This window comes from Canis aureus, chromosome 33 (genome assembly GCF_053574225.1).
Source record: "Canis aureus isolate CA01 chromosome 33, VMU_Caureus_v.1.0, whole genome shotgun sequence".
Lineage (NCBI taxonomy): Eukaryota > Metazoa > Chordata > Mammalia > Carnivora > Canidae > Canis > Canis aureus.
In genome coordinates this window covers 29293592-29314580 of record NC_135643.1, presented here as the reverse complement: position 1 = coordinate 29314580, position 20989 = coordinate 29293592, and the positions used below count along the sequence as shown (strand labels likewise).

Sequence of the window (20989 nt, the reverse complement as noted above, 5' to 3'; positions counted from 1 at the left end):
CATTATTAAATAAAAATACAACATTGAAAGAGACCCAGCTCTCAAATAAAATACAACCAAGAGTGCTTCCAAATGCAAGGGATACTTTTGCTGGATATTAGTAGACAAAGCAAACAAATAGAAACAGATTTTATGCTCCTGGGGCCAACAGCCGACTACTGAAATCATTTAACATAGAGACCTACCCTCAACCCTACTATGTATATGCTTGATGCATCGTTAGCGCAGCCAAATATTGCCACCCTAGGAAATCACATCTGAAATGATGTGATAGGGGGATCCCTGGGTGGCTCACAGGGTGTGATCCTGGAATCCGGGGATCGAGTCCCACATCGGGGTCCCTGCATGGAGCCTGCTTCTCCCTCTGCCTGTGTCTTTGCCTCTCTGTGTGTGTGTGTGTGTGTGTGTGTCTCATGAATAAATAAATAAAATCTTAAAAATAAATAAATAAAATTATGTAATAAGTGATTTCTCATGACAAACAGGGAAAGCATTATTTATTTATTTATTTATTTATTTATTTATTTATTTATTTATTTATTTACTGCAGAATTTTTGTTAAGGAGCCACAAGAGTTGAGGCAGAAAGGATTTTCTCCCTAAGTGAGCCTTAGTGACAAAAAATGTAGAAGAGAAGATTTATTCTGCTTGAGAATGAAGATCAACTGTGTCATATTCATTTCTTAATTTCTGGCTTCATATTTTCAAGGTCATGCCTTCAACAACAAAGGTAAGTCACTTCTTTTAGAGTCTTTATTACCTTCCTGCTCAACACCATCTGTTAGACACAACCTCTCTCACTTCGTTTAAGGCTTTGGCTCCTTTTCAGTGGTGTGCGATGTTTTTAGCACAGACCAGCAAATTCGACCCAGGAACTTTACTGTAAGTTCCCAAGCACAATGGATATTATTAGCCCAAAATATCCCTACTGGACCACACAGCTCTGAGACCCACCCCCTAGTCATAGATAGCCACAGGAAACAAAGAGAAGACAGAAACTTCAAATTCGCTTGGAAAGATAGGCCAACCCTGGAGGTCTTGGATGAGGAGCAGCTGAATGCCTGACAGATTTGCTATTACACAGCTGTTCTTGCCTGGGAAGAGGAGCAGGGAACACACATACTGCTTTCCAAGATTCTGTAATTGATGAACTTCTCAAGGCAACACATATCACTAGCTAAAAACATCTGTGCAAGTATACAAGAACTCAAAACAGACTAGACTGGAAAGCCAGTGCGATCCTTCTTGCTGCCCAGTTGGAACCAGAGGCTATCTCAAGGTTAATGGTCAGCCCAAGCATGGACATGTGCCACTGTTCACAAGTAAAAGGGACACTGTTTATGACCATCCTCTGTCACTCAAGCATTTTTAAGTGGTTTTTCCATTGGAGATGACAATCTCATATTCCTCAGCTCTGTGCTCCATGTTACCAAATTACCATTTTTGAAGCAAATACCTAGTTAGGGGTGCAGCTCATTTTATATACCCAGAGAGTTCAAGTGGCTTAAAATTAATGGTAGTCATAAAACTAGGAAATAAGTGAACACAGGCTTGACCTCAGGCCTCTTATCTGTTCACTCCAAAGCCATTCTTACTTTACCACACAAAGTATATAAATTGTCTCAGCATTTAAGATAGATTGCTACTCCTCACTGTGATAGGTAGAGCAATACCCCCCCATCCAATGTCTATACCTTAAACCTTGGAACCTATGAATATGTTTTGTTACATGGCAGAAAGAATTAGGGTTGCAGATGGAATTAAAGATGCTAATCTACTGAGTTTAAAATAGGGAGATTGTCCTGGATTAACAGGATGGGTCCGGTGTACTCACAAAGTTCTTAAAATGTGGTAGAAGAGTCGGTGTCAGTGCGATATAATATGAGAAAGACTTGATTGGACATTGCTGGCTTTGACAATGGAAGAGGGCTGCCAGCCAAGGAAAGGGGGCAGGTTCTAGAAACTAAAATGACAAGAAAATAGATTTTCCTGTAGGACCCCTGGAAAGGCAGCTCCCTGCAATATTTTGAGCCCAGTGAGATTCATTACTAACTTCCAACCTCTGGTACTGTAAGATAATAAATTTGTGTTGTTTAAACCACTAAATTTGTGGAAATCCATTATGGCAATGATAGGAAATCAATATATTCTCTGAAGTACCTAAAAATAAACACATGATAAAAAAAACTCAATAATACATCCTATTATTTTTAAAAAGCACCTAATTTTCCTTTGAGGTGTGATCTTTAACTAGTTATAGCAATTAAGAGCAATAGCAAACACTTGAGTATAATACCTATTATGGTAAGAATATCTGTTATGCATTCTAGATGTTAGATATATTATTGGTCCATTTAAACCTTTTCACAACATTTTGAGATGGGTTCTGTTATCATCCCCACTTTATAGAGAAGGGAATGGAGGCACAGAGAAGCTATGCAACTTGTCCAGGGTCACAAGGCTGGAAAATTCCAGAACTGAGATTGACCCAGAGAGCCAGAGAGTCTGGCTCTAAAGTCAGTTCACTGTGATTCTGTTCTACTTCTTTCAGTGTTAGTGGCCCAACAGATAGCATCCTTACTCAGCCTCAACTTAGATGAGCTTGTCTTTTACACAAGAGCTAAACAAAATTGCTTAGATATATTTTTTTGTTGTTGGGTTTTTCCTTTGAAGTATGTTTAGCTTTTTCCTATAGGTTTCCCATACTGTTACTTAACGTTTTTACTCTTCTTAGCACTGAGGCTGTTTGTATATGTTAATCACCAAAATTTTATAGTTTTACAGATACAGATTATTCAAGAACTGATCAACAAGTCTGGTTTTCCACCTCAATTGTCCCTGTTCCTTCTTGCCTCTCTCCCTCTTCAGATACATTACCCCATTTACTAGTCTATATGCAGTGAAGGGCAGAGTGGGTGGAAATTAAAATCTGTAGACTTAGTTACTTGTCAACAGCTCTGACAAGAGAGGAGCATTGCCCATGGTTGCCTATCATGGATTTTTTTGCTATTTGTTTTCAAGTAAAACTTTAGTTTGTGTGTTTCTATGATGTTTTATATTTACACAACATTTAAATCCTCATTTCTCATACAGGCTTTAGAGAATTGTTAATTTGATTTGTTCATGCATCATAATGGGGAATACATCATATTCCCCATTATCACATATGACTAAGAATTGACTTTAGTCATGTTTTGCTTTTTTTTTTTTTTGTTCTTGAGACACAGAAAACCAAAATAGGAAGTCAAAATCAGGTTTTTCCATCTTCAAGTCTTCTTCCCCATTTAAAATATGCTTCAATCTGTGTGATAATCCATGACTGGAAATAGATTAGTGGTGGCTGATAGATCAGCAGAGACCATTCAAAGTATTTTTGAAAGGGCTTTTTTTTGGGAAAACCTGGACTTTATGGAAGAGTTCAGTGATCTGTTAGTAGATATAGATGTTCATTTGCAGATATATATGTATATTTTGGAGGTTAGTGGCAGCCATACATTTGCTATGTCTCTATTAGTGAGTCAAGAACTGCTTCACCATAAATTCCTTCTGAGTTTCTATGTGGACAAACTTGACTTCAATTGGTACCGTCTATTTCAACATTACCACTTTCCTGAATCCTCAGAATTTTCAAAATTAAATAAATTTTAAATAAATTAAATAAATTTTCAAAATTAAATAATGAAACTACATAAAATCACAGAAGGTAGTGTGTAATTCTCTAGTTTATAGCCTAAGATGAATGGAATTAGATTAAATTAAATATGGTTAATTTTAGGTTTCCAATAATAATTCACCAATTTAAAGGATTATTAGATAACACGGAAGGTCATTGACAATCTGTAAGAACTTTCTTTTTTTTTTTTTGTAAGAACTTTCTTTTTAAAATAATAATAGCTACCACTTCCTGAGGGTTTTTTTTTTTAATTTGTAAGGCCCATTGTTAAGTGACTTTATACATTTTTTTTAAAGATTTTATTTATTTATTCATGAGAGACACAGAGAGATGCAGAGAGACAAAGAGGGAGAAACAGACTCCCTGAAGGTAGCCCAGTGTGGGACTTGATCCCAGGACCCTGGGATCATGACCTGAGCCAAAAGCAGACACTCAACCACTGAGGCACTCAGGCACCCCAGTGACTTTATGCATTTATTTTATCCTCATCCAGATCCACAGGGTAGGTATTTTTAACTCCCATTTTGCAGAAGAGAGAATTGAGGCCAGGAGGTTAAGTAACTTCCTTTTTGGTCACAAAGGGATCTCCCTGGGAAGGCTTCCATGGAAGATTGCCTCCTAGAGAAAAAAACAAGCTAGAAGGATGCCTTTTGAATGCACCTCAGCTCAGAGATGAAACTGAACCTATATCTTATTATCCTCGTTTGAAAAAGTAAGAATTACCAAAATAGAAACATTGAGCAATATGTTTGAAGTCATGGAGGGATTAGACAGGGCTAGATCTCAGAAATAGCTACCTCTCAGGACTGTGTTAAGATGGAGCAACCAGTCTCCACTCAGTTCCTTTTATCTGTCTTTCTGGGTCAGTCCCTGCAGGGTTTCAATCCCATCACTCTTTTCTACATTGCCTATCAATTATTTGCTGTCTTACTCTGGGGTTGTGATATTTAAAAGGAGATACAAAACAAGCTGTGAGGTTTTGCCTGAATTCCCTGGGTGCTTGCCTCAATTTTCTGCTCACTTTTTGCTTTGGAGACTGGTTATATGATGGGTAGATTTCTTTGTGCATCAGATGTCATTACAGAAAGTTTGGAAAGCTTGGTAATTAACAAGGACTCACAAAATCAGATTCCTGGCAGGAATTTAAACTGAATGATGTATCAGTTGAGAGGCTATTTGGATGTTCTGTTCAGGCTTTGTCTGTGTTCAGCTTTCAAAAATACATGGCTTAGAAAACATACACACACACATAGATAGCTTGAACTTTAAATTGGTTTGGAAGATGTGCTTTTTTAAAAGCCTGCTTTGGGTTGCCTAGGAAAAAAGATATTTGGGTGATGTTTAATTTGATGTGCTCCAGCTTTCAGGATTAATGTGAAGTTAACGTTATTGTATCTGCCACTTTGGGCAGCCAGGTGAGTGGAAAAGAGAAGTATTTTCAGAACTCAGAGATTCAGAGAATTACATGGGAAAAACTGATTTCATGTGCCTTGAAGAGGCACCTGAGACAAAGATGGTTAAATATGTTATGTGGATGACTACCATTTTCTTAATACCTATTAGTTAGAATAGTGCTTTAGGGATTATTACACAGACTTAACATTTAGTATTCGATTTAAAGACCAGATGATGACCTCTCTTGTTATAAGAGCAATGGTGAGATTATATTACTTTTGGTTAGTTGATGTCCAGGCTCTAGAGATTTTGTGGCAACACAGGTATGTGTTCATGAAAACCATTTTTTACCTCCTTGGGCAGATTGCCATCTACAATAATGAATCTGATATTTAAATCAAATCAACAGGTATTTAAATTCAAGAAGCTAGTTGTTTTGGTGACATAAAAAGTTTACAAATTTCACTTCTTGCTTATGTTAAGAACATTAAAAATTTATTTTTTCATCTATTTTTAACCATAATGAAAGTAACAATTTCTTATCTTCTTAAACCTTCAGCTTATTTATAAGAAGGCATTTGAATATTTAAATTAAAGTAACAACAATTTTCATAGTTTTTCTCCTTTTCTGATGACTCTTCACTATAGGAAACAAACTGAGAGTTGCTAGAGGGGATGAGGATGGGGAGTGGGGTAATTGGGTGACGGGCATTAAGGAGGGCACATGATGTGATGATCACTGGGTGTCATATGCAACTGATGAATTATTGAACACTACATTTGAAACTAATGATGTACTATATGTTGGCTAATTGAATTCAAATAAAAAAATAAAGTAACAACATTTATCTTAATATTCCCAATGAGGGGTGCCTGGCTGGCTCAGCTGGTAGCACATGATCTCAGGGTCCTGAGTTCGAGCCCCACATTGGGCATAGATTTTTTTTTTTAAAAAGAGTATCTCAGTGATACTTTTACCAACTTAGTTTACTTGTATCCTTAATCTTTAGTTTCCTAGAGAAATACCCAAATGAGTCTAGAATCTGTTGGGAAAAAAAGGGAATACGATATGAAACAGTCAAGTCTTTATTATAATATTCATTATTAGCCTATCCTGTGAGAAACAAAGTAGTAATAGGACAATAAGAATGTTACAAAGTAACATTGATAAGATCATACAAGTAATCTTCAGATAGGATAGGAGAAAAAATAGAATTTTTCAAATAAATCTCAGTGGTAGAACTTAGATGCCTTTTGGAACATAAATTGGAAGGTACTTGTTAAACAAGAGTAATTTATCTTGGGTCCACTCCACCAAATAGCTTCAAAGGGTTTAAAGTAGGTCGTTTGAATACTCTAAAATGTTTGGCTTATGGTAATCTTCTTTAGCTTGTTCATATGATAGTTAGAGTGCATTCCAGTAGCATCCATGGGATTTCTGACCATATCAAAGCATCATCAGGAGCTCTAATGAGACAGTTTGTTTAATAGAAATGCTTTAAATTACCATGTAGTACAGCATGAAAAAATCATTATTTCATTAGCTGAACTATTTCTGCTGGTCCTAAACTAAAAGTTCTAAAATTGAGGCATCATATAACAAATGCATTGTGAAACCTGTTAAATAGCAGGAATTTAAATGAAAGAAGTCATCTAAAATTACCAAGATTTTGGGCTGTCTGGGTGGCTCAGTCAGTTAAGGTTCTGCCTTCTATTCAGGTCATGATCCCAGAGTCCTGGGATCGAGCCCCACGTCAGGCTCCCTGTTCAGTGGGAATCCTGCTTCTCCCCCCACTTGCCTGTGCACATGCTCTTTCTCTCTATCTAATAAATAAAATCTTTAAAAAAATAAAATTACCAAGATTTTGCTGGGAACATTACTCTTAGGCATCAATATCATGTTGCCAACTTTACCAAGCCAGAGGAAGTATCAACCAGAAATAGGTCTCATCTATACAAATAAGAACTAATAATTAATCTCTTTGTCTTCATAGGCAATACAGCTCTCAAATCAACACAGAGGTGGAGTGGGTTGCATCAGACATAGTCTATTTAAGAGTTCTTGTGTATTTTATTAATCAAGATAAACTTATTTTGACTTAAGAAGAACGCATCCACAGTCAAGTGGGGAAGATTCATATGGCATTTGTCATGATTGTCCTTACATTGAAAGAGCTGGCCTTCAAACAGCAGAATATCAGAATGAAATTTACCATTTGGTTAAAATAAGATTTATCTCAACAGGAGCCATTTGCATTTAAAGAAGCACTTGAAAGTATCCCAAGAATTGTGCCCTTCCCTCAGTTGATCTGTATCATGAACTCAGTAAAGATGGTCCTATGGGAATGGATGCAGTGTGAAAGAAGATGTATAACAGAGGGGGTGGGAATTTCCTCTATGGGTAATCTTAACATCATGTAAGGGTACAGTTTGCTTTAATATATTAGTTACAGCTTAAGAAGAAAAAGAACAAGACCCAAGTCTGGTGATTGAGAAGTGGTTTAAATGGATTTTAAAAATTCGATGCAGAGTACTAGCAATAGAATATAATTTCTGTGCTTTTTGAGTGATAGTGGAGGTTTGAATTATTCTTGTTTGTTTTGTGCAAAAGAAATCTTTTTTATTTTTTAAAATTTTTAAAAAAGATTTTATTTATCTATTCATGAGAGACACACAGAGAGAGAGAGGCAGAGACACAGGCAGAGGGAAAAGCAGGCTCCCCTCAGGGAGCCTGATGTGGGACTCGATCCCAGGACCCTGGAATCACACCCTGAGCCAAAGGCAGATGCTCAACCACTGAGCCACCCAGGCGTCCCAAGAAATTTTCTTTTTTGTGGATTACATATATGGAGATGATTTGGAGAATTTTATTTTTGTAATTTTTGTGAGAAATTAATTTTGCTGCTCTGTTTTATGATTAAATATTTTAGGTGCTGTTTTGCTGATCATTATCCCAGTGATCAAGTTTACAAGTTTCTCCAGGTTTGGATAGCTATGGACAAGGAGAACTGGATCCAGGAATCTGTTTCATTAATTTCCTTATACTTCTGACATTTTGTGCACAATACATACATGATTTTAAGGGTTCTCTTTTAGGGACCCTGGAGGAACTCCTTACACAGAAAAAGTATTAATGTATTAATAGACCATGTCAGTTATTTTTTCTAACATGTTATAAACTAGAAAGTTGAATTTTCCAACTTAAAGAAAATTGAATATTTTGATCGTTAAGTTCCTTGAGTCCTATACTTGGTTGGAGTTTTATTTTCTCATTCCTGATCCAGTATGAAGTTCTTTGTCTGCAATTCAATCTCTATGGCTTTAATCATTTTGGACTGTACCAATGGCTTCTCAGTAATAAAAGAAATGGGGAGCCAGGCTTGGCACGGGAGAAGTCTCTTCAGCTGGAGTAAGACATTACATATGAATTGTCTACCCACAAAAGGGCCCACTGTCAGCTTAAATTAATGAGCTACATGTTTTAATCATTAAGGTAATAGCAACATGTGTATTCTTTGCCTCTGTTTTAATCATTTCTGTTTCTACCAGCTAGATCATCAAATGCTTTCTTTTGAGAAGTCTTCCCATTTCATTGTGGAGAACAGCTTCTATGTGGGGCAGAAATAAATGCTTCAGAGTCCTAAGAAACACTAAATAGCTTTAACATCAGGTCTTAGTGAAATTTATAGCTACTGCTTTGTCCTTCAGTGCAGGAATTTGGAGGGACACATTCGTAGCCACCATTAGGCAATGGAACTAGCATGGGCTCCAGCCTGCAAAGAGTTGAAGTGGATGAGGTGAGAATCATAGGTCTCAGCAGCTGATGTTGAAATGGATTATTTTGTGGACCATGGGCAGCATTTAGATGGGTTGAAAAAGACACTGCCGATTAAGACAGTGGGGGCTCTGAATGCTTTGCCTCAGCTGGAAATTGCTTCATGGAGACTTTCGATTCATAGGCTGATATCTGTTTGGCAAATGTTGGCAAGGGGACATGCTGTTCTCAGGACAGTCCATGGTAAGTAGATCAGCGCATGGCTCTTAGACCTGAGAGACCAAATAAAGCAGGTTTCAGAAAAGGACCTATGAACTAAGCCCCATTTGTATTCTCTTCAGGTATTAAGGCTGCCCAAGTGAAACGTAGAGCATAGATTCAAAAAGAGAAAAAAAAACAATATATGAGTTATTTTGTTTGGGTGATGCCAAACACATGGATAAACTGATTAACAATGAATTCACTAAGTTAAAACAATCGTTTTGTGAACTCTGTAGAACTATTGCACTATTCAGTGTGTTACCACAATAGTTGTTCATAGCTTGGATGTAGCTTTGTCATATATGTGTTACAGTGAACGATATTCAACTGTGAGTTTAGGGGGCACAGCCAGTAACATATTTATCTGTGTGTCTTCAGGTCTTTAAACCAGGTGATGCTCCATAAAAGATTGTAGCACAGAACTGAGTGTTAAAATAAATAGAGCTTCTGTTTTCCTTTCTGGAAATTGGATGAATCCAAGGGATGTTCGGGAAGATTTAGAAATATAAAATGACAGGTTAGAAGGGGTTTCAAAGGTCATGTACGTCCACACTTACTTGCAGATGAGTCCAGAGAGGTCAGTTATTTGATCAAGATCACTTGGTGGCAGAACTAGGATAGAGGTGACTTAGTATTTACCAGAAGCTGTTGTAGGCTGGGAATGTGTTAGACCTGTACTGTCTAGTACGGTAGTGTGTTAGCCAGGGTTCTCCAGAGAAACAGAAACAAGATTTATTATGAGGCATTAACTCACACCATTATGGAGCCTGGGAAGTCTCACAGTCTACCATCTGCAAGCTGGAGACTGAGGAAAGCTGGTGGTGTGATTCACTTCAAATCCAAAGGCCTGAGAACCAGGGGAACCTATGGTGTAAATCCCAGTCCAGCAAAAGATGAGGACCCACCCAGCCCAGAAGTAAGGCAGGAAAAAAGAGATGAATTTCTCTTTCCTCTCCCTTTTGTTCTATCCAGGCCCTCAACAGATTGGTTGATGTCTACCTGCATTGGTGAAGGCAGTCTACTTTATTGAGTGTGATCATTCAAATGCTAATGTCATCCAGAATCACTCTGACAGACACCCAGAAATAGTGTGTAATCTGGGCACCCAGTGGTGGGCCAAGGCCAAGGTGACATTTAAAATTTTCCATCACAGTTACCTGCTAGCTTCTCAAGGACAGTGAGCACTTGAAATGTGCTAAGAGAGGTACTGAAGTTCACATTTTGGGGCACCTGGGTGACTCAGTGGTTGAGCGTCTGCCTTTGGCTCAGGGCGTAATCCCGGTCCAGGGATTGAGTACCACATCGAGTCCCACATCGAGTCCTGCATCAGGCTCCCTGCAAGGAGCCTGTTTCTCTCTCTCTGTCTCTGTCCCTCTCTGTGTTTCTCATGAATAAATGAATAGAATCTTTTTTTAAAAAATGAAGTTCACATTTTACTTAGTTCTACTTTAAGAGCTGAAGCAGGATAAAATATTTTTCTATTAAAGATAACTTTATTGCTTTAATAGAACCATATTTCACATTAATCACTGAAAATTTAGTGTCTGAATTGAGATGTGTTGTTGGTAGAAAACACACAAGGTTTTGAAGTCACATGAAAAGTGTGAAATATCTTGTTAATAATATTTTATACTGATTGATTCCATGTTGAACTAATAATATTTGGGACCTACTGGGTTAAATTAAAAATATAATATTAAAATGGCACTCATTTGTTTCTTTTTACTGTTTTTAGCGTGGCTACTAGAAAATTTAAAGTGACACATGTGGCTTGCATTGTGTATCTGTTGTCTTAGTGCTGTGACACTGCCTCAGCATCCATCCAAATGTACTTCAGATATATAAGCTGAGTTGTAAATTCAGTATGGAGATTCATCATTCTTTCATTTATCTTCACTGACCACTTCAGAGGAAAAAAATTGGAGGAGTTTTCTTGGCTAATCACTGGAAAGTTTAAAGTGGGTTCTGTTCTACATGTAACTCCTTCCAAAATTTGTGAAAACCAAGCAAATATAATTAGTTCATTTCAGAAAATTTTCTTTTGCTTAAACTTTAAATACTTCTAGAAAAATAAGTTTCTAACCAATAATTGAGCTTCTAATTGAAGGCACATACAAAGGCACATAGTTTTTTACTGACTCATCCATTTGTCTATGAGACGTGGGCCATACATTTTGAAAAGAACTAACATTATCTTGAAACTAAATTATTTGGAAAAAATAAATTGATTAAAATTAAGTTTACATAATTTTATTTAATTAACAATTAAAATAAATTAAAAAATTAAATGTCATTTTAAAATTTTATTTTTAAATTTGAATTCAAGTAATTAACACATAATGCATTATTGGTTTCAGAGGTAGAGGTCAGTGATTCTTCAGTCTCACATAACACCCAGTGCTCATTACATCACGTGTTCCCCTTAATTCCCATCACCCAGTTACCCCACCCTGCACCTACCTCCCCTCCAGGTACCCTCAGTTTATTTCCTAAGATTAAGTCTCTTATTGCTTTGTCCATGTTTCCAGTATAGGTCTGTTTTTTCCCCAGGCAGGAAAACCAAAAAGATAATCTGGCAGCCCTGTGTAGGGTATATTTTCTGCACAGGCAAAGATAATTCTTCTTACTGCTATCTGATGCTTGGAAATTCTGTCCCAATTTTGCTATGAGTTCTAACGCTAGCCAGATGAACATGCCTAAGGATGTGACAGAAAGTTCGAGTGCATGAACCCAATCCATAAACACTACTTTTGATTTTGATGAAATAGTAGTTGGATTTACCCAAAGACTTTATTTAAATTCACCCAGAACCTGTATTTGTGGAAAGGCTTGCAGATACCCTCTTCACAGCTCTCCTCGCTAGGGAAAAAAAAAAAAAAAAAAGAGTAATTTCACTGCAATTGAGTTTACCATCAATAGAGGGCACCAAAGGATGGAAAAGTAATTTGATAGATTTGGTTTCTTTCCCTAGCTGAATTCACTACTAAAAAGAATAATTAATTTTAAAAATCTTTGAAAGGTCATCTTTTAATCTTGAAAAAGGAGGAATCTGAACTGCTATCCATTTGCATAATGTCATTTCTGCCCATCCAGGCATGGCCAAGCTGAGCGAGTACAGCCAGAGCCAGGGGTTGGATGGGTGAGTGGGCTTGGAAGTAGAGAGCAAACTCCTACTTTCGGGCTCTTACCAGAGGGCATGGTCTGTGTTTCCCCAGTTGGGACTCTGCCCAGTAACTTCACCTGTACTGGTCCTTTAATTATTAGCAAATTAAGATTCTTTAGTAGGGAAGTAATTTGACTCCGCAAACGTTCTAGTTCCTGCCACGTGGCAGGTACTTTGTTAGTGTCTGGGGAAACCAGGTACTAAAACAGACCTATTTGCCTGCAGCTGACAGTCTAGTGGGCAACAGAGATATTACTAAACCTCACACATACGGTAAAAATTTATCCCGACAGAGTGGGATTTGAACTGAGATTTGAAGACTGACTAGGAGTTTATTAGGTAAAGTAGGGAGGGTTGAGGAAGAAGACTGCAGGCAGAGAGAATAGCAGGATCCATGTGTCTAAGCCAGGGCTGGGGGCCACTCCAGAGTGGCTGGAGCCTGGGAAATGAAAGGAGAGTGGCTGAGGCTGGACAGAGCCAAAGTAAAAACACCCAAAGACTGATGGCAACAGTATACAAGGATTTTGCTGTACATGCAATGGAAAACTCCTGATAAGTGGATGTTAGGATTAGATTTATGTCTTTAAAAAGATGACTCTAGCGGTTTTGTGAAGAATGGATTAGAAGAGGACAAGATCATAAAGAGGCTACTGCAGCAGTTCAGATGGGAGATTTTGATGACTTGGACCACGGGAGTGATGTTGCAAACAGACATGAACAGGGGAGATTAGATTGGCTGCATGGAGTTGTGGATGGAAGAAGATGGTAAGGGAGAGGCATTAACATAAGGAGAAGCTCAAGATTTCTGGCTTGCCAAATGATCACAGCTTAGGGTTTTCAAACTTGGAAAATGCAGATGGCGATGTTTAGGAAACATTATCATAACTGATATGAGCTGCTAATCAGACATTTCAACAGGGGGCAAGCTCAGTCCAGTCTGTTGGTCTTTGCAGCAAATCTCCAAACCTTTCTGTCATTAATGGAACATTTCAAGAAGAGCTGGGAATGACTGACAACATTGTAATGTGATATCTAAATACCTAGCTGCCAATACCAATATATGCATATGTATACATGTAGAAAAAACCCTGGAAGAATATGATTAAGCCATTACTGTTATTTTTGGAGGAGTGAGATGAGAGGGAGCATCAATTTCAAGCCTACGTGTTACTAGATGCGTTGCCTGAAAAATTTTAAAGCAAGCCTTAATTGGTCTCCTAATTAACAAAACCCATAAAATCACTGTTGTTACCAATAGAAAGCTTTTCGGCTGGGAAATTTAAAGCCCTTTGTGGAGACCCAATAATCTCCCACCTCCATTAAATCTCTCTCCTGGAATCTACAGAGCCTTTCTATTTGGGGACCCTGTAGCCCCAGAGAGCATAGATTTCTATCGCTGTGGCTCATTAGAGATGCTCAGAAAATCAACGTGAGGACTAGCTACAGAAGCCCTCCCAGCACCGTTTGATCTTTTCAGTAGCAAATGTGTCATTTGTAGCACAATGGTCCAGTTCTTATGTGAGGCTAAAATAGAGCCACTCCAAGATGCTTTTGAGACTCTCTGAACTCCAACTAACTACCAATCTTTCTCCCAATTGATGTATCAGTTCTGCTGTATCCCTGGGGACATCCTTTCCACTTGCTTGGTAAATAATTAGCCTGGCTGCCTTTGGCTATAGAAAGGATTATAAATATTTTAAGCACTGCAAGTGATTGAAACTGTCTCTATTTGATTTCATCTATGCCTGCAATGCTTTGGGTGAAAACTCACCTCTAAGTATGAAACATCCTTAGGCAGTTAAATGTTCTAGGTGTTAGAATAATAAGGTGTTGTTTAGGTTGCTATAGTCAGTGGGCATTCAGAAACAAGATATAATTAGTGATTAGTTTGAACGTTTCCCATTTTAGCTCACACCAGTCATTTTTTTCTCACAAGAGAAACAAATGACCTTATTTCCCAAGAAGATTTTTATGCTTATAGGATTTTTTAAAAACTGGACTTTAAAGGTTTAAAATATAAAATATATAAAGAACTCATATGACTCAATAACTGCCCCCACCAAAAAAAACAAAACAATCTGATTAAAAAATTAGTAGAGTATCTGAATAGATATTTTTTCCAAAAATACCTTCAAAGATACCTGAAAAGGTGCTCAAAGTCATTAATTATCAGGGAAATGCAGATCAAAACCACATTGAGCTAATCACCTCACACCTGTTAGAATGACTTTTATCAAAAAGACAAGAAATAACAAGTGTTGGCAAGGATATGGAAAAAAGAGAACCCTCATATACCATTGCTGGGAATATAAATTGGTGCAACTACTATGGGAAACAGTATGGAATTTCCTCAAAAAATTAAAAATAGAACTACCATATGATCCAACAATTCCACATACGGATGTTTATTCTGAGGAAAATAACAACACTAACTGAAAAAGATATATGCACCCTTATGTTCATTGCAGCATTATTTATGATAGCCAAGACATGGAAACAACCTAACTTCCATTGCTAAATGGATAAAGAAAATGTGATATATAAATATATGTTATATAAAAGGATAATTATTATGTGTATCATGGAATATCATTCATAAAAAAAAGATGGAAATCCTGCCATTTGTAATAATATGGATGGATTTTGAAGGTATTATGCTAAGTGAAATAAATCAGACAGAAAAAGAAAAATACAACATGATCTCACTTGTATATGGAATAAAAAAATTGAACTCATAAATAGAATAGATTGGTAGTTGCAGGTGGGGGTAGGGGAGCAAGCGAAGTGGGTGAAGGTGATCAAAAGGTACAACTTCTAGTTATAAAGTAAGTCCTGGGGTTGGAGTGTACAGCACAGGGACTATAGTTATTAACACTGTATTACACATTTGAAAGTCGCTGAGACAGTAGATCTTGAAAGTTTTCATCGTGAGAAAAAAAACATAACTATGTGTGGTAAGGGTGTTAATGAAACTTTGGAATATATACATATATTGAATAAAAAACAAATTTAAATTTTTTTAGAGCAGTTTCAGGTTCACAGTGAAGTTGAGTGAAAAATAGAGGTTTCATAAACCTCCTGTCCCCACACATCCTCCACTAAAATGGAACATTTGTTACCGTTGATGAACTGACATTGACTCATCATGATCACGCAAAGTTTATAGTTTACATGAGGGTTCACTCTTGACATTGTACATTTTATAGGGGATAGATGTATAACAACATGTGCGCATCATATATATATAGCCTATGAAATATTTTCTCTGCCCTAAAAATCCTCTGTGCTCCACCTATTCATCCCTCCCTCCACCCTAGTCCCCGCCAACCACTGATTTCCATTTTCTTTTTCCAGAATGTCATAGAGCTATCATTCGTGGAGTCGTTTTAAAATTATTCCTCTCACAGTAAGTTAAAAGAATATAAAAGTTGCCATTAATGTAATTGGTTGTAATCTTTCCAGTGAATTCTTTGTGGTTGCTATGAAAACCCAAAGTCTTATTTAGACCAGGTCTGTATCTAGCCAGTGGTACAAGAACAACCCATGGAGAACCACCACATTAGCCCGGGCAGGCGGGAGTGAGGAGGAGAGGGCTGTTGCATTGGGGTGGTCCACCCAAACACCCTGCAGAGTATTTGTTCTCAGCTCTGTCAGGGTGACTTCTGATGAAAATAGTAGCATGTGCCTATTGATTCACAAAGTGAAACTCAACAATGGTATACAAAGTAGATGTTGTCCATGCTTTCATCCCCCACTGTTAGCCTCACATACCATAAATGCGCTCATACTATGCCGTGTATTTGACAACATGCTGATTTTCTTAAACAGTAAATCATGGGGTGCTTTCCATGTCAATTCATAAAGATCTCATTTTTAAAAGGTACATAAAAATGTATTTAACAATTCCGCATTGATGGCTACCTGGATTTTTTGCAAACATTTGCCGTGGAATACCAGCAATGAAGATTTATGTGCTTCTTTGTGCATGTGTGTGATTATCTCCTTAGGATAAATTCCTTGAAGTTAAATTGCTGAGTCAAAAGGTAAGTATGTTTAAAATTTTGATACATGTTGCCAAATTACACTCTCACCAAAAGTACATGAGCATATACTTTTCTACATCCAACAAGCCAAAAGAACAAGTAGTCATCATCTCTGCCTATTTGTTAGCTAGCTAAAAAAGATTTATTTCTTTATTGACCTATCAATGAAGTTGAATTTTTATGTCTGTATTGGTTTCACGGCTATATTTAGTTTGTGAAAATTTAATGAGATATGTATTTATGACCTGTACCCTTGTAGAGGGGGTATTATATCTTGACTTATTGGGCAGGGGGGTGGATTTCTTGAGTATCCATTAGGCTACTTAAGGTTTCAAGGAACAGAAAAGCGCAAATTAAATATATGTGTTCTTTCACGTAACACAAATCCTATAGCTAGGGTGGTCTAGGGTTGATTAATTCAGCAGGTTGGCACATCATTATTTTGACATAGTTTCTTTTATGGATGTAGAATGGCAGCAGCAACTCCAGGCCTCACATGCAAATGCCACAGTATCTAGTGGGACAAGACAGACAGTCTGTTATCAAGGAAAATCTTTTTCGGATACTTCCCTTCTCTGAAGGCTTGTTCTTGCATTTAATTGGTCAAAATTCCATTTATGTCCATACCTCCATCAGTCAATGCAAGAATAATGAGAACACCATGACTGGTCTGAAAGAATAATTCACTCCCAATGGCTGGGGCTGAGACCTACCTCCCTGAAATTCATGGCTGGTAGAGGAAATCAGTAGTGCTTGCTGGAGGTAGAGTATGTTTAGGGGAGTGAAGGGAGATGAGATGGGTTAAGCATCTCAGGGATGGGATAGGCATCCCTGTCCCCCTGGGACAGGCCCGGGGGCCAGTTAGGATGGATATCGAGGGAGATGCGACAGAGTGAGAGAGCTTTTAGAAAGCCACTTCATATTCTACATAAAAGATGGTTGAAGTCAATATTTATTGAGGCCCTGCTCTGCGCCAGGGGACACCATGAATACAAAAGCAGATTTTATGAACATTGCAGTCCAGCAATGTCACTCAAGGAGATTATGATTCTATTGCATTAATAGGCATAAAAATAATAATGACGGCCAGTAGTTACTGAGAGCTGGGCATAGTTTTCAGTCACTTACATGTGGTAACTTATTTAATCCTTACAATGATCTGAGAAATTCGATACTGTTATCATCCTTGTTTTAAAGGTGAGGAGACTGGGATGCCTGGGTGGCTCAATGATGCCACTCAATGAAAGCATCTGCCTTCAGCTCAGGTCATTATCCTGGGGTCCCGGGATCAATTCCCACATTGGGCTCCCCATAGGAAACCTGCTTCTCCCTCTGCCTATGTCTCTGCCTTTCTCTCTGTGTCTCTTATGAGTAAATAAATAAAATCTTAAAAAAAAAAAAAGTAAAAGTGAGGAGACTGACATGCAGAGGGGTGAAGTAACTTGCCCTAGGTCAAAGGGCCAGCAAATGGAGGAGACAGGAATTGGGCCCAGGCCGCCCGACTTCAGAGTCCATGCTTTTAACAATTCACTGTGCTGCCCATAAACCCCACGTCAGGAATTAGAATATTAATACTATGGCCAGTGGGCTGGAGAAGAAGCAGTAGGAACAGAAGAAGGAGTCATTATGATTATATTCATATATGACAATTACTGAGCACTTGGCCACCTAAGAGGCACTGTGTGAAGTGCTGGTTATACATGACCTCACTGAACTCTCACAAATCTGTGACATAGGCTCTAGTCCACAAGTCAGGAAACTGAGGTCTTTGAGATGTCAAGTCACTTGCTGAACAAAGGTCATTATTGTATTTGAACCTGGGGTCCTTAAGATGCCAAAGCCTGTGGAACTAGTTAACTCCACTGTGTTAATTATGAAAGTTATTATCTGAACAGAAAACAGGGAATTCTGAGAAAAAGGACCAAAGCATGTAAATCTTTTTTTTTAAGATTTTATTATTTATTCATGACAGACACAGAGAGAGAGAGAGAAAGAAAGAGAGAGAGGCAGAGACACAGGCAGAGGGAGAAGCAGGCTCCATGCAGGGAGCCCAGTGTGGGACTCGATCCCGGGACTTGATCCGGGGACTCCAGGATCAGGCCCTGGGCTGAATTCAGGCAGCACTAAACCGCTGAGCCACCCAGGCTGCCCTGTAAATATGTTCTAATGCCCCCTCCCCCTTCTACTGAAGAATTGAAAGAAAGCCAATTTTTCAGTATACTCTTGCACTTTGGCTGCTCTGAGTTGGCCTTCACATATGCCATGGTCTACATTGGACATGATATTTTAGGATACCTCGATTTATTGTTTTTCTTGAAGGAACACAAATCCAAAATATACAGAAACTTTTTCCAAGCATTTTTTTTCATGAAAAACGTCCTGTATATTAAAATTTTATTTTACAATGATAATCTTTTGGTAATATTTTTGTGCATATAATAGGCATCTTAAATTTACCAATTTTTTTTTAGATGAATGCAAAGTTGTTTCAACTTGTATAACCAACTGGCCAGACCTTGGCTGGCTATTCTCACAAACCACTCCACCCCCACTCAACCAACTACACTACCCTGCAGAGTTGGAGAGCAACAATTACCCAGAGGGCTTTTTTCCTTTTCTTTTCTGTTTCCAGAGAGATCCCCTCAAGCCCTTGTCCAGATGTTAATGTGGCACATGTGGTGCTGGAGTCTTGACTTTTTAAATCATCTTTTCTTTAGTAGAATGACTGGGTGGAGCAAAGGAAATTGTTAAGGGGTATTATGGTTTCTTTCTCTTCTAAGCTGAGTTTAATTCAGCCAATATCATCAGTGACCAAAGTCACTGCCATCTGTCAGTTGTGGGTGGCCCGAACTAGTGGTCTCCTTCTGCTCCCAACGGACAGGTAACTTGCATTCGGAAAACCAACTCATCACATCTGGAACTTATTGACAGACTTAAAGGGAATCCAAAAAAGAAATCGGTCACAGAGATAGAATGCCCTGCTTTTTCTTGGAGCTGGTATCTGTTGGGTTCAGGCTTGTGGCATATGGGCAGAACAACTCAAGAAAGTTTTCCAATGGTATAGGCCAACTGAACATAGTTTTCTGAGGCACAACCTTCTACCAAAAATGGAGAGGGGAAAAAAAAAGCCCCAAACCAAACATACCCAAACCAACTTACTCCCCTGGTATGCCACATAAAAAAAAATTGCCCGTCATGAAGATATTTGAATTTAAATTGTTGCCAGTTCTAAGGGAAAAAAGGTAGGGTTAGTCGCTTGAGAGATAATCAGCATTCTAATAAAGTACCCAGGCCTAACACTATAATTAGTAAACACAGGTGGTACAACTTCTTGCTTCCTCTTCCTTAGATATATTAGAGATTACCAGGGGAAAAAGAATGACAGGATGGGGGAAAAAATAGAAAACATGTAAGGAAATAACTTTATAAATAGAATATAGTATAGTTTTGCATCAGAATGATAAAAATAGATGAACATATCTTTAAATATTTTATTTTGCCATATTTTATGTGCATAGAAGTTTCTCATTTTATTCATCACAGTGTTAGGATCTACCTAACCTAGCACTGTTCCTCATAAGCACTACAGATAGCAGTATATAGTCCATTTCATTTTTTTTTAATTTTTTATTTTTTTATTTATGATAGTCACACAGAGAGAGAGAGAGAGAGAGGCAGAGACACAGGCAGAGGGAGAAGCAGGCTCCATGCACCGGGAGCCTGACGTAGGATTCGATCCCAGGTCTCCAAGATCGTGCCCTGGGCCAAAGGCAGGCACTAAACTGCTGCGCCACCCAGGGATCCCTATATAGTCCATTTCAAATATCAACCATGGCTGCTATTATAAAAATATTATAAAAACAGTTTAAAATTTGGGTGAGTGAGAGAAATGAAAAGATATTTGAAAAATCCTCGTGTATGCTTGGAGAGGCTGGTTAGGTAGAAGTTGTTAAAGGACCATTTATTTATCCTGCATCCAGCCAGGGGCTGACATATATGCATGCAGTGTTTTGTATGTGTGCGCATACATGGAGTGAGGTGTGTGGGGAAAATTACTAAGCTTTGGCCTCAGACAGCCCTGAATTTAACTCCTGGCTCTAGTACTTACTGGCAGTATGACTTCAGACAAGTTACTTAAATTTCCTGAGCTTTAGTTTCCTCATCTATGAAATGAGAGTTGTTAACACCTTCCTAGTAAATTATTTGTGAGGATTAAATAAGATAATGGCATTAAAGCACGTAGAGCTGGACAGATGCTTTGCCAATGATTTTCATTTCCTCTCCTTTCTCTGTCAGCGTAGGGGTGAAGAGGTCACTGTTACTCATGTTGACACGAGTTTCTCAGAGACAATGGGGGCCTTCGTGGAGTGGAATCTGGTCTCTTCAACCTTGTGCTATGTTTTCTCTCTTTTCCTTTTTTTGCTTCTAATGATGATATGATAATATAGTCCTCATGGAAGAGCTGATTCATTTTCAGTGTTTCTTTTCCCTGGCCTAGGAGTAAAGCCTGCAGTATTCACCTTTGGTGAAGAAACCTGCTCCTAGTTGTGAGGGGAAATTCATAAGCCACAGGGCTTGATTTCTTCCCCTTCATAAAGAGCAAAGGAGAGAATAACAGAAAGGAGGATTGCCTTGAAGTATTTAAGATCAATTAGGAATTGGGCTCATCTGTCTTTAAGC

The 20989-nt window shown here is 38.1% G+C and overlaps 1 long non-coding RNA gene across 16 annotated transcripts in view; it reads left to right on the top strand.

Annotated features, from left to right (window-relative positions):
• Positions 1-20989, top strand: part of LOC144303847 (uncharacterized) — an 82506-nt gene that overhangs the window by 19778 nt on the left and 41739 nt on the right. For all 16 annotated transcript variants that reach the window (XR_013370842.1, XR_013370841.1, XR_013370844.1 and 13 more), the window contains 3 exons: positions 551-729; positions 15621-15672; positions 16147-16309. This is a non-coding gene — a long non-coding RNA (uncharacterized LOC144303847). The remainder of the gene's footprint in view (positions 1-550; positions 730-15620; positions 15673-16146; positions 16310-20989) is intronic.